This window comes from Solea solea, chromosome 2 (assembly GCF_958295425.1).
Source record: "Solea solea chromosome 2, fSolSol10.1, whole genome shotgun sequence".
Taxonomy (NCBI): Eukaryota; Metazoa; Chordata; class Actinopteri; order Pleuronectiformes; family Soleidae; genus Solea; species Solea solea.
Genome location: NC_081135.1, coordinates 7729944 through 7748106, shown reverse-complemented (window position 1 = coordinate 7748106; position 18163 = coordinate 7729944). Strand labels below are relative to the sequence as shown.

The following is an 18163-nucleotide window of genomic DNA, read 5'->3' as shown; positions in this document are numbered from 1 at the left end:
AAACAGGATCGATGCTAAGGTAGTTTATTTTTTAAACCTCTATTGATTTTTAATGTGCTCAGTTTGAGTGACATTTGGCTCAGAATACATTGCATAACACAGGATATTATATGAAGATAAGAAAATATTAGTAGAACTAATTTGTATCTGGCAAATACATTGTTGAAGAAGGGAAATTCCATCCCTCATGTCTCTCTCCCCCGAGTCTAAACTAGTTACGGAGAGTACATCGAGCCATGTGACGCAACACAAACAACCAACGCACTCATAAACAACCATCTTCACCATCTCAAACAGCGTCTCTCTCTCTGCGGCAAATTTAATAAGGGCCACCATAAAACCTGCGTAACGCCCTGTCCGAATTTGACGTGTGAATGCCCTGCCTGTTTACAAGCAGCACTCGTCCCGAAAAAAAGGTTCATCGTGTCGAATTGATTATATAGATGTAGAACAGACGGGTCTGTGCTCAGGACATCTGTGTCATTTGTTTTCTACGGCTAACTTGTCACTTTTATGGGTGACTGCGCACAGCGGTGGAATCCCATGAATCGACGGCGGAAATGAGGATCTGATCTGTTTTGGTCAAAAAAAAATTATATAACCGGCTCAAACTTAGGAGTAAATGTTTTCTTATGCAAACAAGATATGACGTTGTAGATATAGAATCATTTGTCAAAGCAAGCAGTCCGATGCTGCAGCGTGGAACTTTGAAGCTCGAGCCTCAGATGTTTGCAGTCGTCTCATGTCTCACTTTTCACTGCTTTGTAGTGTTTTTGTGGAATATTTGATCCATTTTAAATCGTGTTTCAGGTTGTTTGGCTCCTGCTTTAAATGCCGAAAGTTGCAACAGAAAAAAAAAGTGCAGGGATTGCACAGAATAAATTCTTCCGAAAGTGAAGATCAGTTCATGTTTGTGGACGTAAAAAAACTGCTACTCAGGCACCACATTTATCAGTAACCAATAAAATATTCCAGTAAAATCCACACAACCATGGTATTCAGAGGTTAGTTGCAATTTCGTTGCAGTTTTTCTCTTGAACTTTAACTTTAGCGACGCTAAATGAAATCCAATGTGCACTAAAATGACTGCATGAGATCAAATGTTTGATCGCGATCAATAGATTAGGACAAAACACATTCCGAACAATGTGCTATTAGCGATAAAACTGTAGTTAAGGTGGTTAGGGTTAACCAAGGCTCTAACTATAAGATGTTCCCTGTGTTGGATTAACAGAAATGTGGCCTACAGAAGAAGTTCAGTCACTTTCAAGATGGAAACAACCGTCATGTTATCCTCCTCTTAACTCAGGTCTTAACTTTTTTTTTTATTATTTGTGTGTCTAATGTTAAAAACTGTATATCCCTGATGCCACCCATCTGTTTAACCCCACCAATGAGATTTGCTCCTGCCCTCGGAGCAGCTCCGCCTGTAGAAAAATGTGTGTACAAGGGGAAAATCCACTGTGTGACAAAGCCACCCTGGCTTTATTAAAATCCTCTCCAAAATGTACCCGCGCTCCATCCAGCAGAGAGTTAGAGCACTGTTTAGACATCCTGGCTGTGGTCGTGTGTGTGTGTGTGTGTGTGCGGCTGAGGAGACGAGCACCCTGTGTACTTTAAATGTGTGAAATGTGGCGCGGAGAGGCAGTGGGGACCACCAGGTGCTGTCTCTCCACCTCGAGCCGGGCGAGGAGCGCTTCTCCTCTCCAATAACCCAAAGGGCTGAGATGCCACTTGCAGCAACCGAGCCAAAAGACATTTCAAGTGTGTACTTCAAAGGGGCCTTGGATTATGTTCGCGCGCAGTCTATCCTGAGGGGATCCTTTGAAGGGAAACTTAGTGCAGAGCCACTGGTGGCCACTCAGTGTGTCTGTGTGTATGTGTGTTTGTTTGTTTGTTTGTTTGTCTAAACCCATTTAACTCTGCTTTTGCCACCGTGCGGTGGAATGGGTTTCCTCCACTGCAAAAGTTTCAGTGAAAACAGACTTTAAAGAGTTGTATTCTAAAAAAAAAAAGTAACAAAACCTCTGTGGGAATATGTAGCTTAACTTCCACATTTCGTAAACACACTGTAAAACAAGTCATGATTTTATCATTAATGACTCCAAGGTTGTGGCACGCCACATAAATGAGCGTGTAGTTATTGTTATAGTGTCGGGATATCATTCATGAAACAAAAAGTATGACATTAAATGATATTCTAAAATGACAGAAGTCCAATTTGGAAGGTTATGTATTTACCACAGAGTGAGGTATCATCTGTCAAAGTGTCATTTTGTAAACACTTGTTCCACTCAGTGTCAGATGTTACTGAGAAAAAACTGGAAACTCATTTTGGTAGGTGATTAGTCATAACTGAGAGATTAAGTTTGTCATTTTAGATACAAAATCATCACTTACAGGTTTCCAGCAACCCGAGGCAAACGCTGAATTTCAGCTGTGCTCAAAATTATAGCACGTGTCACTGCAGCAATGCAGAGGTGGCTGCTGATATGTGGCTAACAAATTGCGCAGCGTCGAGGGGAGCCGGCGAAACATCTGTACAGCACCTGCACCCATCAATACCAGGATATGAAACGCCGCAAAAAATTAAATGGGATGGGGGAGTGGAGGGATGTTTGGGTAGGAGAAACAACAGTAACTCTGACAGGCGATTATCATAATTAAAGCCGCATCAATTAAAGGGGTCAATCACGGCGCGGCTGCCACCTTCTTCTGCAGATGGTGGAATTTGTTTAGGGCTCCCTCCTCCTTCCTGACACCACACGGGGACAGAGACAGAGCTGCACTTGTATCAAAACACTGCGATAAACACACAGATGTGAGAGCAGGGCCCGACCCTGCAATGTTGTTTTTGTCTCTCCTAAATCTCACCTTTCTTTTTGAGGAGCAGCTTTGGATCAATAACGGATCAATAAACTGTCAAGAAAATCCATCCCAAAAAGCACCCACACCTTCACTTTTGCTTTGTGAGTTACTATAATCAATCTATGACCTTTTGAAACTGTGTACTGTGCACCGTGATACACAGCAGCACATTTAGACAAGCTTTACACAGCACAGAAGCAAGAAACAAATGGAAACTTTGGAAGTAGATTAGCAGTGATGTGTAGTTCACCTGCCTCTTAACCTCACGCTGCTGCCGAGTGAATATCAAGTGTCGGTCGCGTCTCTTATCATTCTGATAGATTTTTGGTCGAAAATAATGACTCAACGTGGATTCATTTTTGCTTATGTTTCGACATTCTGTCGACAAACTGATAGGGAAGATGGTAATTGTTCAAGTAATTCACTAATAGATGCAATCGTTTACACTCCACTGAATGTATTTCCATTTGCAGGATGGTTGCTGGGAACTCTGCAGCTGCAGGCGGAAGTGGTGTTTCTTCTGTCATGGAGGTCCACCTTTAAACAACAGTGGGTGATTAACTCCTGCGGCTCCAGCTGCTTTACTCAAGGTGGGTGAATTTTCTTTTGACAGGAAATGCAGAGGACGCTAAAAATCGTACCGACACGATTCACGACCAGTACGTGGCTTTCATTTTGTGCCGTTATTGCCCACTATAAGTGTCAACTACGTAGAAGCTGATGGTAAAATTAGTGATCACATTATCCAGCCTCCGGGCTATAAAGTGTTGCTAATTGAAAAGATTGAGTTTAAAGACAATGTCTCATTTTGTTATTTACATTTTAATTATATACATTTATTTTTAAACACAACACAGAGCTTTGCAGTTATGCCCCAAAATGGTGATGACAATTGTTTTTAAATAGAGTAATGATTACTCATTAGTAATAGGGACAAATATAAAATCTCTTTATGTCAGCGCTGTGCTATTTTCTTGCTAATGGACACATTTGGGGCGTAGGTCTTTGGATGGATTTTTAGCAGCCACAGGACACTGAAGTTTGGGAAGCTCTGCTCCCGACAAAGCCAATCAGACACCGGTGGCGACACATTTCATACAATATCAGTATCGGCTCTTTCATCAGCTTGTCAGAGTGATGGTTTCATGGCCGCATTATGCGCTGACGGGATTAAACGCACCGGAGTGGCTTCAGATTCCCACCTCGTGAGGTCATATATTCACCGGATGAAAGCAGTAAACAAAAGGCGGGCAGAGCTGCGACTCATAACTTTTCTCTATGGAAGTGGGTTTAAAGCCACAGCTGACCCGAGAGGGGAAGTGTGGGTGGGTACAGCGGCCGCAGGGCCCCAGCATGGGGTTGGCTTCCACCCAAGATGAGGACTGACACCGGGGTTCAAGGGTTAATTTGTGTAACAGGCAAATTTGCATACAAATGAAAAATGACAGAATTTTTCTGTTCTCCACAACTTTCAATGTCATCCGCATCAAGCAAGCACTATCTCCCACCCCACCCCCCCACCTCCCATCCCCTCTGCATGCTGTTAGAAAAATATTCATTACTTGTGAAGCTGGGGCACCTTGTTTGCTATTAATCTCCACCGCAGGTCAATGACTTAATTTGCTCAACTTTATCAGTGGTGCCATTCACTTTTTCTTTCTTCCTCCACCCGTTCGTTGCCTTTGTAGCTTTTTCTAAAGTGCTCTCATTGCATCTCTTCATAGAGAGCAGCTAAGCTTTTTAAAGCACAACAAAGGCACAGTAACTCTGGTTTCTGAAGACATAAATGAATTACTTGAGAGGAAAATATACGCCGGCCCTCTAGATTGCTCCTACTCATTTCTGGCAACACCCAACAACTTCTGGAGAGATTTCCTTTTAAATCTCTTATTTTCCCCTCCCCTTTGCTCTTAGTCTTGATTGGATTGATTGTTTTTTCTAATCCAGTGGAAATTACTCGCAAAAAGGGGTCACATAATCATGGTGAATATAGTGACGGAAGGATTAAAGTGACTAGTCTTTCCAGGCATAAGGAAAGCCTCAGACTTCATTGAGGTGAATATTTGCTACACATTTTTGGTCTTTTTTTTTTCTTTTTCAGAATTAATGTGTACAGATTCAAGCACACAAAATATTTACTGTTAAATTTGTACAACATTTGTACAATCTTTTCTTCAGCTACCCACAGTTAAGCACACAAACTGCCATTGATTAAATACACTGTTTTATTTTCACTGATTCATCTCATCTACTGATCGGGGCAGGTGGTAGAAAGTAAAACTCTCTGCTTGCTGCAGCGAGAAATAAGAGTGAGGAACGAGGCTGAACCAAATCAGCAAACTTGTCGCTGTGGTGTGAAAACAATGAGCTGAAATATGCCAAAAACGCTCTGTTCAGCTGATGCAGTAGCAACTGCTTTGTGAGTTGTGAGGAAGTAACAATTTGGACATTTAGTAAAATAAGGGTTTTGTTATTCTGGTTATTTATATGTCTAGTGCGTCACAGAGGTGTGTGGATGTTCAAGAGTTAATCATGCGCAACCTCGGATGGAAAGAAACATACTTGAATCATGTTTAGATCCGTGGCACATGTCAAACAATCGAGCTTTTTTTCAAACAGTGTGTTTTACTTGCTTATAAATAGACCGAAATGCTGTAACTCTATCTTTTATGGATTATACAAGTCCTTAATTCCTCACGGGTTGTTTAGGCTAAACTGACCAAACAAACTACGGGCACTTTCCTTATGCATGAGTGAAGTATGAAACAAATAACCGGGGATCAAATGCTTCCGTCTATGCTGTGGCGTCTCAAAAGATCATTACACAATATTTCGGAATAATAACTTTGTTTATCTCGGTGTACGATGAACGTCTGGCAGAGCAGTGGCCTTTGTTTACTTTAAACAGTATGTGAGTCGGGAAGTGAATCCTTACATACGAGCATGTAATAAAGCACTTAGACATCCAGCAAGTCGAGGCTAAATACACTCAAAAAGGAAATGACTTAAACTTTGGTTGTTTGCCTCCTCCAGGCATTTTGGACTTTTAAAAAATCCAAATTTCCACCTTCATTAAGAACCCACTCCTCCTTCCAGGAAAGCAAAGTTGAAGGCAAGACAGAAGAAAAGTAAAAGCTTGTATCAAGCTATAAAGTCAGCGAGGAGAAAAAAAAAAAAAAGAGTCTTGTGAACCGTTGTTTGGATCTTTATGCAAAAACCTCCTTTGTGTTTCAAACTCTTGATCCCCCATAGGCAAAGGAGAGGAGCGTATTGATCTGTGCTGAAAAGAGACGGCCCTTTCATCACACTTCCTCCTCACCTTAGACAGCTTTGAGGGGGCTCCTTCAGGATCGCAGCACCCTCGCCTGGCTACCGGCCAGAGATTAGGACGGTGATAACCAACCAGCCTTAATAGGTAGTGAACGAAAGCAAAGGCTGTCTAATTAGCGCTGATCAAAGCAGAGGACTTTATCCCCAAAACAAACCTGCACATTAGAATGTGCAAAGGAGAGGGGAATGGAAAGGAGGTAGAGGTGGTAGGAGGAGGAGGAGGGATGAGTTTTATTTTTTTAACTTCCTAGACACGTAGTACCTTTTTTAGGATGATGTGCACTGTTTCTTCATTTTTATTTTATGTGCATGCAGTGAGAAATACAGATTTTAGATGTACTCGAACAAATGCACACCTTACATGGAAGAACCCTACCTTCGTTTGATGCCGTCGTAATTCAGCACAAACGGATCAATAAAAAAAACAAAACCATTGTGTTACAGTGAATGGTGCAAATCAATCACTCACAATGTAGACTATATCCTGTGTGTCCAACATAGTGTCGTTGGGACCTTGTGAAAGTGTGAAAGACCTGGTTTTAATCCTAAGGATGGATTTGCATTCACACATGACTCAGAATCAGGTTTATTGCTAGATAAAGCTTGAATCTGGCTTTTCTAATCACATTTGATGATGCATTTAGGGGCGCGTTGAACAGATCACTCAGGACAGACATTAAAATCAGGTGTCACTGGAGGTTCTCAGTCATCCAAGTCATAGTCTTCCTCAGCAGTTAGCCGTAGGCGATTGGACTTTGCTCCAGTATACATCAGGTCTAATTGGCCTCAATTTTGTAGTGTATTAACCTAAATGTGACCGCGTCATAAGCTTAGCCACATGTTTATTATCCACCATGAAGATTGTTCACGGGCTGCTGAAGAAGGCGATACTACCAGAGAAACACTTGTTTATTCAACAGGGTTTGCACAGGTTGGAGGACTCATTGTAATCTCTATTCTTCAACATTTATGGTTTTGTTTACAGTAAATTGATATTGGGTGACTGTAGCAGGGTCGGCATACACCATGTTGATCAAACTGTATGGAAGTATCTGCATTCACTGGGGTTCTGCACTATGTTCATTCAGATTTGTTTATTTTTATTCAGTTTCTTTTGGAAGTTCTTTCCTATTGGTGCCTTTTGAAGACTCGCCGCAGCTCTAATCACAGTAAAGTCATAAATCTGACGCCTGCATGACTGCCCTGCGAGATAAGGATCTCACTAAAGGAAGGTATGCCAAAAGTCATATGTGAAAGCAATTATTTTGATTGCAAAGAGGAAGGAGAGAAAGTGCAAATGTGTCCCCATCATAAATGTCTCGCTTTTCACGGTGGAAAGTCTTTAAAGAGTCGACTAGCTGTACATGTATGAGTGTCTCGGACCTGGTGATGAATGTTACAGACCTTGATGAAAACACCGTTGCGGGATGTGTGGCCGACATCCAACCACTTTCCCCCGAATCTTGTGACCTTTCAGGCTCCTCGGCCACATGTTGTGGCTTATTTGTGCGATTTTAATCTTCCACTGGCGCCAATTCATTTTTGTCCGGCAGTGTGTGCCGTCCACGCGTTCATCACTTCATCAGATCCAATGCATTTGACTGTTTTCTTCATTAGATGCCGTTTACTTTGAGAGCAGGAGCCGCGCGGCGGCTCTTATGTGGAGGCGAAGATGTCCACCGGAGCTTTGATGCAAATGTACAAATTGCCAAGACTGTGAATGTATTTGAAATTTGATCACATTTCATACCTAAGCATTCAGCCCCTTTGCCCTGGAACTTCACACACCATAAAAAAAAAAACATACCATGCCCCGAGTTTCCTCCTAATGAATTTCTGATGAGGGTTTATTTTTCCATATTTTTACTTTTTGTATGTAATTTACACATTTCCAGCTGTTCAAGATATATATGCCTGGGTCCTAATCTTAATGGAAGGAGCAAATTTGGTTTTGCATACATTTGCCAAAATATTAGTTGCTCTATGACTGTTTGGCATCACAGCCTGAGTAAAGTTCATGCTTTCTGTGACTAGAAAGCACGACATGAACACAGAACATTTTCTCTTGGCCTTATTTCCCTTTTATTTAAGATCTCATCTACCTGTGATCCACGACATATGCACGTGTGAGTCCTCTTTCCTCTGGCGTTAAACATATGCTCCAAACATATGCTCCATGCAACATATGCTCTGCTAAAGCTGCTGCTGGCTTCTATTTTGTGCCAGTGCTTCTCGGGATATGATGTTTACATTTGAAGCATTCAGCACCTTCCTGGTAAATTAGAAGGACCACATTAAGATCGTATTGGAGAAAATGGGGGAATTTCATGCCCCGTGAGGCAAAATATCATTGTGGAAAGTAATATACAGTGTGTGTCTCTCTATTTGTCTGTGTGTGTGTGTGTGTGTGTTGGAAGGAGGATTATAACCCATTGCCTCCGTGCATTAAGCTTCCCCTCATCCAGTGCCAAAGGCCTGACCCAAATATGGCTGAAAGACAACATGTGACCTGCTTAGTGCTTCACCCCCTTCTCTGTGTGCTCCAGGGCTGTGGTGGCGGTGGTGGTGGTCCGGTGTACTAGGGGTGTGTGGCGGTGTGCAGGGGAGGTGTATATATGTGTGTGTGTTGCGGGAGGGGGTGGGGTGGGAGTATAGGGGGGGGACTCTGTCTGTCTGTTAGTGAGAGAAAGCACAGATGCTGGCAGATGGCTAACATATTGTCCAGGGCCTGACCCGAGTGCAGAATAATTATTGCAAAGTTCAGCAGTCTCAGGTCGACAGCCTGACTCCACTGTCATTCCCCAAATGACGGAATTGCTTGGAGAAGTTCAGTGGAACTGTGTTTGTTAGTTTGTTAGTTGTGGTATTATTCATGAAGAATCCTTTGGACTTAGAAAAACAGGTCTGAAATGACCAAACTGAGGTGTTTTTGCATGACTGACAGCAACTGCATCCATGGTTGAATATTATCTGATTCCACTGTGGTATTTGTGTGAAATGTCTGTACCTCACTTACACTTTTTTATTAGGTTTTAAAAGGTTTTGGGAATTATTTGTAGACAGGAATGACTTGATAAGATGGAGACTTTTGTGCAGAACTGCGGCCATAAAAGCTTTTATCCACGATGATAATAATGAGCTTCTCATTTCAGAGGTGCAAGCACACATATAAGGTGGTGATATTAACTTCAATGCATTGTGTTTGCAAAAATGCACAGGCCGCCTTATGAAAATCTCAATTATATTCCTGTTTTCAGTGACGGGGCAGCAGTTTGTTGTGCGGGGATGTAACGGACAGTATGAAACGCATTATATCCTTATAAATTCACACATAAAATACATCTGATCTGTGTGCTGAAACTGAGCTGTTTATGAAATTAAATTCCATCTAATGACACCCCCCACCACCACTCTTTTACTGTGATCATACACACAAACACACACATGGATGCAAAAGTGTCTTTTGGCTATGAAAAAGCTGTCTGTACTCATTTGTAGTCTCCGGCCTGAGGACAAATCAGATCACGGTGATGACGGTCACCCCCACTCTCTCTCTCTCTCCTCCTGCTCCTCTAACCACCCACTCCCCAGCTTGTGCTCACTGGCCTAGCCAGGACTCAGGTAGTGCTGGAGGGGGCCTCATTCAGCCAGCAGGCTGCAGATGCTGCTCTCGTTTCAACTGTGTGTCCCCCAAATGTCCCCGATGCCAGAAGACAAGACACATTACTGCTGGAGTGACATTAAAACCAACAGAGAGGAATGGAAACCCCTGAACTCACCATGCAGCCAGTAATGTGACTCCGTGTTAGAAATTTGAGTAAATAAACCTCCATCATACCCTCTCAGCAGCAGTAGACGCACAGAAATGTGTTGTTTATGTTGCCTTAGTACAGATCCCGTCCTCGCTGATGTCTCGCCACCAGAATTTATTTACCGGCTCTCAATTGATATGGATCATGAGTCGACCTGCGACAGTCTGCGGACATTAATGTAAACAAGGTTGATGGCCGTCGCGGCGCACTTATCAGCGGTGTCGTACAGCGGCGGCTTCAGAGCGGCTCACAGCAGCTACAATAACAGATAAAACAAGCCTGTGGCCCGACAATGGATGAATAAACATTAACTCATAGCAGCGATCCTCTTTTGAAAAGGCCAGAATTCATTTCATGCTAATGATAATGACAATAATTCACAATGGACACGAGAGAAAGCCTTGCAAAACAACTGCATTCCCCCCTCTTAATATGATCAGTCGGGATGATTTTCTCCACGATAATGATTCATCAAACGATTCTGTGGCGGTCACAAAAGGGCTCAAGTCATTAATAAAAGAACAGAGTCAAAGCACCTTGGGGATCTTTTTTTTTTCTCTCTCTCTCCCTGCATTCGGACCTACTTATCATTAAAGCAAGTAAAAAGTGACTGCTACATCTGAATGAAATCTCATTGTTGGATTTCAAGATGTGAATAAAATTCCATTTCAAATTAGGGCCCATTAGCATCACTAAGAGTCGTAAGTTTCCGGTGACCTTTTTGCGGTGGATATCTGGATCTTGGAAGTTTTTCTCCCTCCATTTACAGAAGTGAATGCAAGGTCTTTTTTTTTTTTTTTTTTTTTCATCCTCCCTGCACAGATTTGACCTCCAGACAGCGATTATCCAACATTGAACAAAATCTGCTTTTATCAGTCACATCAGATTCATGTTTTCTCCATATTTTTTATTTTTTTTTGCATTCTGCAGGTTTTGTATCCTGGACATAATCAGAAAATGATGTCGAGTGTTTGCCGAGTGAATTTTTACTATATAAATTGCAGGCTCCAGTATTTTATCACCATATTACCTTATTATTATCTTTTTATAATTTGTACTAAAGGTACAGCTCAAAATCTCTGCACTGTTCTTTACCGTTTGCAATCAGCGAGAACCACTGCTTTATTCTGGATGCTTTGTGACCGATATTTATCTGTAACTTCCAAAGCCCTTGTTTGTTGCAATGAGATTGATGAGAAAATACGACAGGGGGAGAGAAAATGGGAGGGAGGGAAATGAACAACGAGAGCGGGAGAGGTGGGGGCGGGGTTTGACAGATGTAGAGCTGCAGAGGTTCGGAGGTCAGACCAATAAACAAACAATGCATCGATTTCCTGCCGCTCGCCGCCATTCCCGGGGAAACCTCTTCGCCTCCGCCATCCGGTTACGCTCATCTCCACTTATGTTAAAGACGGCGCTCGCTGGGGGAAGCCCGTCCACCACCCCTCCACCACCACTACCGCCACCTTGTTTCTCCCCGGATAACAGCCACCCTCAGACATCTCTCAGGGACAGTGCATCTGAGGTCAACCGCCACTAGAGATTGGTAATCATTTTATTAAGAGAAAAAAAATCGAAACCTAGCTTCTACTGCTGCCTGCGGATTCCAAACAACACTCAGCTAGTTTTCTTTGAAGGAAATAAACACCACGGCAAAGCAATGATGTTAAAGTATGCATTCCCTTCCATACTTTAACTTCAGTTAGTTGCACTTAGAAAAGGAGAAATTTCCCCGTAAACAAGCTACCCTTGACTTTTTGGCATATTTTTTTTGTAAAATTGCAATTTATTGAAAGTTTGAGTATACTCCCCCCCCCCCCCCCCCCCCCTGGAAAAAATAGGCCTAAAATAAGGACCAGAATATATAATGGACTCAGTTTTGGACTCAAAGATATGACCAAATTCACCAAGTAACTTAGAAAAAAAATTAATTCTGAAATTTGACTTGGTGTTGTTTTGACCTTGGGTATCGAACTCTTGAGGTTGACGGTCAGCAAGGTAATGTTTTATAGTGCAAATCAGTCATAACATTCTCTGATATTCGGGAGCTTCTACAAAAATATGGTAAACAGACTCTCGAAGTCACATCTCATATTTCTCTTTATTTTCTCCCGCAATAACCAGTGGCTTTTTGGACTAAAACCTGTAAGTTCACAGGTTAAACATTTAGATCCACCTACAGAGGATTGTGATTCTCTATTAATGAGATAAGAAAAAGATGAGAATTGGTGTAGACGGACGCTCTAGCCTCTCCAATAGAGAAAAGCTGCCTGAATGCGATGGAAATCACAGATTAATGATGTCCAACAGGAATACAAGGTTGACTTTTTCCCTCTCGGGGGACAACTGGCAGGAAATAACCCCATGCCTTTGTTTTCCTCTTTAATTTCACGATCATATACTGCTGAGCTTTGTTTCCCCGCTGCATTCATCCTATAGCTTGTCCTCCACTACAAAAGCTGTGCAATGGAGAATCTTTTTTTTTTTTTTCCAGTGTTTTTAATCCTTTTGCACCCTAATTGGCCTCTCTTTACTGTGAAGTGAGTTCAATCTCCAAGCAGATAAAACAAGTGTTGGGTGAGGGTGCAGGCAGCATGGCACTGTGTTCCCAAGCATGAAGTGAGTGGTTTTGAACTAATATCCAAGCCTCTGCAATTAAAAGCCATGGGAGTCGTTAAAGTAACTTCCTTCTTTTTTTTTTTTTGTAAATTCTCCAATGGAATATGGCTTCACCTATTCTCTGCTGGAGATGAGGCGATGATAGCTGCTCTCAGATCTGCACCTCTTGTCCGCGTGAATGCAGATTGGACTGATTACAGCTGAGGGTCGGGTCGTCCGCAGCCTTTCATCGCATCAGTAAGTCAAGTATCAAATGGTGCGGCAGCCGACGGTGTGCGTGAACCCTTTTCCAGAGGCGAGGAGTGCTGACGGGTCCCCTTTGTGCGCGGCGATTTCCACAAAAGCCGCGGCCCACCCATCGAAACACAATGACGCCGTTGTGTAGGTACCAGGATTAGCAGCGACTGGTATCGATCCGGTGTTTCTTTCTTCCTCCGTGTCCGTATGAGAAGCCGCTCAATATCTGCAAGCTTTGATTTCTTTGTGGCTATATCTGTCTCACAACTGATGACGCTAATGTTATTGCTGTAAATGCAGGGAAGGTTTGACTGCAGATGAGCTTTTGAGACGACAGTTCCTCGGCAAAGGTCTTGGTGGGGGGGGGGAGAAAGTTCAAATGAAGCCCGGATCTTTTAAGCATTTAAAACCTGGAGAGTCACTGTCTCCAAAAAAAACGTGTTTCATCTTCGACTGTCAGAAGAAAACATATCCTTCCTGTGTCTTTGTTAATTGGTTTAATCAGCGCACTGACCACACCGATTTCTTGCTCTCACATCTCCCATGGAGTAGAAATCATGCTTATGGATCATGCTGATCTGTATCAGTCACCTCTGCAAGATGATTTAATTAACTATTATATTAAAAGACTGAAAGAATAACTAGATGCACAAACTATGTAGCAAAATCACAAAATGTCTTTTTGTACAGGGCTGCAGTGTTTTATCAGTTTTTAATTTGTTACTACTCTGTCTTTCTTTCTAGAGTTGCATTTCGAACATAATCACAAACCCCAATAATAATAATACATGCGTGGTTACATTTAAGACCCAGATGGGTTGACATTGGGATATTCTGGGCAGAAATACTCAGGGAAAGATGCATATTGTGTGACTCAAATGCAAAAGCAGGGATTTCCACACACTGAAATCCGTTAAATGCATGTTTTTGTTTTTTTTCGTTTTTATTTTTTTTTTAAGGTGGCTCTACTTTGTCTGTGGTTCTCAGCCCCGAGGCCAGTGTCTGTTTACAGATGTAAATCTTTGAAAATGGCCCACACAAATGTTGTCTCTTCTCCAGCTGCTCATTGTACTTTTAAACAATCATGAGAGAATATATAGGGCACTATTTCCAGCAGCAGATAAATCCACATTTGGAGCCCTTGTGTTTGTGGCAGCCAAACGGTGTGTGGGACCAAGTTGTGTGTTCACAGCCATGAAAGGAAGTGTCACCTGATACAAGTTCAGCTCGAGGATGTGTTTTTAATAGATTTAGAGCTGAATGGCAAAGAGGAACAACATACATTAGGCTGTGGTTACACAATCAATCATTGTTGGTGTGTCTTTTCAGGGAATTTGTTGGGAATGAAAAAACAGACAAACCGAAATAACATAGTGCCAGTGTCGAGACCCACATGAGACTGTGACATTTTAGGGACAAACAAAGATACTGTTCGTGCCATTCATGAGAATATCTAGCAGTGCAGTGACATACAAATATTATTTACTGACAGAATGCACATGAGGTGCAGTGGTGTCCAAATTCACTCACAAAATTATCACGAAAATGCATGATTCACATGGAAGTTAGTTTTTGGCAGAACATATCGAAACCACTGTTTAATGTGTGCCAGATTGACTGCGGGGCAAAATAATACTTCTTTAAAGCCTATAATTGTTACTTTCATGTTAATTTAAAATCTACTTTGGAAGAGGGAATATCTAACGGCAAGTTAAGATCCAGATTGTTTTGCCACAAATTTTGGCAAAGCATTTCCCGCACTGTAATATCTGTATTTGTTTATTCATTTGTTTGCCTGTTTACGTTATACGTTTGCTTATTTATCCAACTCTTTATTTTTTAATGAGTTGAAAATCCACCAGAGAATCCAGGCGATGAAACTTTAAAACGTGTACAGTAGCGGCGAGAGGGAAAATATTTACATTGAGGCCGGCCACAATCTCAGAAGATCCTCAAATGTAGGTTAGAACTGCAAAGTTAATATGCAAATGTCCTTATCTGCTGGGATTCACAAACAACCATCTTCCTGATTGATTTAATAAACTGCTTTTATCTTTCAAAGTGTTAATTAGGAGGAGAGATGGGCCTTGCTTTGAATCCCAGCTTTCTGTGGCACATTTGAGAGCTTTCAAACAAAGAGAAACTTTCTGTCCCTCAACGTCACTGAAGTCGCTTGTTTTTGACTGCGCGCTGTTATTTTGCGAGGCACAGAGCTGCTCCCTGACAGTGAAATAATGAGTTGTTCACTCAGGTTATGGATCTGTGGAATGTTATCCTATGTATATACATGAGTACTGCGACTGCAAATCATTTTTTTTTTTCATATTGAGGCGATCTGCCCATTACTACTCGATTAAAGGAGTAATCTTTGTGAGTGTTTTTCCCAAATCTGGAAATGATGTTCTCAAATGTCTTGTTTTGTCCACAAAATTAATCATTTTAAATTCTTTCTTTCTCATATGGAGCAAATAATACAGAACATATCCACCTTTAAGAAGGTGATGCAGGAAAATGTGTTAATAATGTAACCGACACTCTAGTTTAGCACATTTATGTTGGCCGACTCACATTTAACCTCATTTTCGAATATAATCATTTTGGATTTAATAGAAATATTTTATCTTAGCGGATATTTTTCTTTCACACTCATTTAATCCGTGCTTTTTTGCCCAGATTAGTCAAAACACAGCGCTGCATGTGTTCGTCATTGCACACTAAAGAGCGCAGACCTTCCTTTGGCTGCTTGATAGTCTTGTAACAAACTTTCAGATGTGTCCCTGTTGATTTTGATGAATGGGGGAGTGACACATTTGTTCTGTACGTCTCCTCCATATGCCTTCATCCCTCTGGTCTCCTGGTAGCAGCCTTTCATGTCTCTGATCCTTGCTTGCCTTCAAAACGAGGGCTTCAACACTCTTGACGTGCCGTCGCATGGCGTGATGCAACAGTATTGGCGTTTCTTAACATTTCCAATTGTGATTGCATCACGCGTTGGGACGTTTTCATTGATTGCGCCAAATTTTGTGTTAAAGAATAGAAGGGAAACATTGATTTGGTTCATTTTATTCTACTTGTGGTTATGTGGTTAGATTTTTGGAACGTCTTCTGTACAGGTGTAGAGGAGGTTCGCAGGTGTTTGGAATGTTTTGGCTGTGACTTGCAGGCAGCAGCCAGTCTGCGTTTGTGCGTCGCTCTTCTCTGCCAACCTACAGGGCATGAGAGTTCACATCGCGAGGTGACATACTGGTGAGCTGCATGACCAGAAAAACAAGAGGGTGGGGCAGTGGAAGGGATTCCCCTCCAGTCACGGGAACCACGACATGAAGTACCAAAGCTGCCAAGGCCCCTGAAACCAAAAAAAAAAAAAAAAAGAAAGCGGACACGTCTGAATGCTTCTCTCTCATTCGTGCCTCTGTCTCACGGTATCACAGTTTTTGATCTCATCCAGTCGGACACTTTGAGGGAATATTTTTCTCCCTGCCATCCCAAAGCAATCTGAATAATTTTCAACTGCATATTTTAAATCTCAATCTATCTTTGATGTCTTATTTGTGTGATTATGTCTCCCTGCTTGGAAAAAAAAACCACAACCAATGTGCACCGACTGTCAGCCACTCATGGCATTTTCCTCCTCCCCCCCCCCCCCCCCCCCTGTACACGGTTGGGACTGTTTTTAATTTTTTCTTCAAGGGGATCAAAGCAAACTCCCTCATGCTTCACTTCAAGTAAACAGAAAATGGAAGAGATGAAGAAACTATAAAACATTATTGAAGGGCCGTCCTGTTGAATATGAGCCTCTGGAGAACCACTGCTCGTCTTTTAACAAGTTAAAACTAACTGTACTTTTGGACGTAGGCGGCCATTTTAACCTGAGCAATTAAAGCTGCGACAAACCGCAGGCACTGCACATAGTGACAGCGACCGCGCCACCTCTAATTATTGACTGGCCCTTGGCTCGGCCTTCATTATTCTTCTTCCTGTGGTAATTTGTATTTGCCTGGTATTCATCATATATTGTTGGTAACCTTTAATTCATCTGTTGTTTGCACTTTTGTCTGCTGAAGTAAGGCTTCGCGCAGGCCCGGCCTTCTTGCTGCAAACACTAAATCTGTAAATTGGCAGTGGAGACATCTGCGGCGCTCCGGACTTAACGAATTTCAAATGAGATTCTTTCATCTTGATTACTTTTGCTGCTTTTGTTTTTCTTCATTTTTAGTAAACGCAAAGTTGTGGAGGAAATGCAGATTTGAGCTCTGCAAAGGGAACAACGTGCTCCTTCTGTTCCTCATTTTTCCTCACCTTTTAGGTTTGATGCTTTCATGCCCTTCATTTATTGTACTTCACACTTTTTGTAAGGACCAGGCTCAAACATAAGACTCATAGGCAGGAACACATGGGCAGGAAGTCAAGGTTTCTGAAAGAAAAGGAGGTTTAAGTTGCTGTACAAAAATCTGGTTCACAGATTCCCTTTTACCTTTGATTCATTTTACCCCATGTCTTTCTTTATTGTTTGAAATAAGTAAAGGAAGTAAGTCATTTTTTTTTTTAACTTCCATTCCATTTTTTTCTGTGTTAATCATTTTCTCTCTCAAGCCCCTGTCTTTCCTTTTGCTGTATCTTTCTTTTGATCTTCCCTCACTTCCTTTTGCCTTCCTTAGTCCCTTACTGCACATGCTATTGTTTTTTCCCATTGCTTTTCATCCCTTCTTCCTCCTTTGACTTATTTCAGTGGTCATTGATTGGTCCATTACGCACCATAACCACATATAACTATGACTTTTATCAGCATCACCATCTCTGATTGACACCTGATGGGTTCAACTCCACCCACCTGGTTCACAGCAAAGCTTAAAACAAACGCTGAAGATAATTTCCTTTCATATGTGACCCGGGACTGCGTGTCTGCCTGTCCACACAGCACCTTCATCCATTCCTGAGTCACACCAAGCTGTGTAAACATGATCCGAGCAGAATAGTAATGTCCCATCCCGAGATCAAAGAGGTCGCTTGAATTCCTGCAGGTTGTTTCAAAGGCCGAAGCCACAGGGATGAGCTTTTGTCAGCACTTTCCTGCCCCGAGCTAAACCCACTCCACTCTTACTTTACAGGAAAAAAAAAAAAGGAAGACAGACTGGTTTGGACAGACATTTTCACAGGGTTCTGTCCTCAGCATGCCTCTGCATTGTCACTATGAGCTCATTAGGGTTTCTCTGATTATTTATTGTGTGTCACTAGTACTAATCCTGGTTAAAGTGAGGACCTTTCTGTGTGAAGTTTGATCCATTTGTCAGTTTTTT

The 18163-nt window shown here is 42.0% G+C and overlaps 1 long non-coding RNA gene across 2 annotated transcripts in view; it reads left to right on the top strand.

Moving 5' to 3' along the window:
• Positions 1-18163, top strand: part of LOC131440753 (uncharacterized) — a 158742-nt gene that overhangs the window by 65083 nt on the left and 75496 nt on the right. For both annotated transcript variants that reach the window (XR_009231450.1, XR_009231444.1), the window contains one exon: positions 3342-3458. This is a non-coding gene — a long non-coding RNA (uncharacterized LOC131440753). The remainder of the gene's footprint in view (positions 1-3341; positions 3459-18163) is intronic.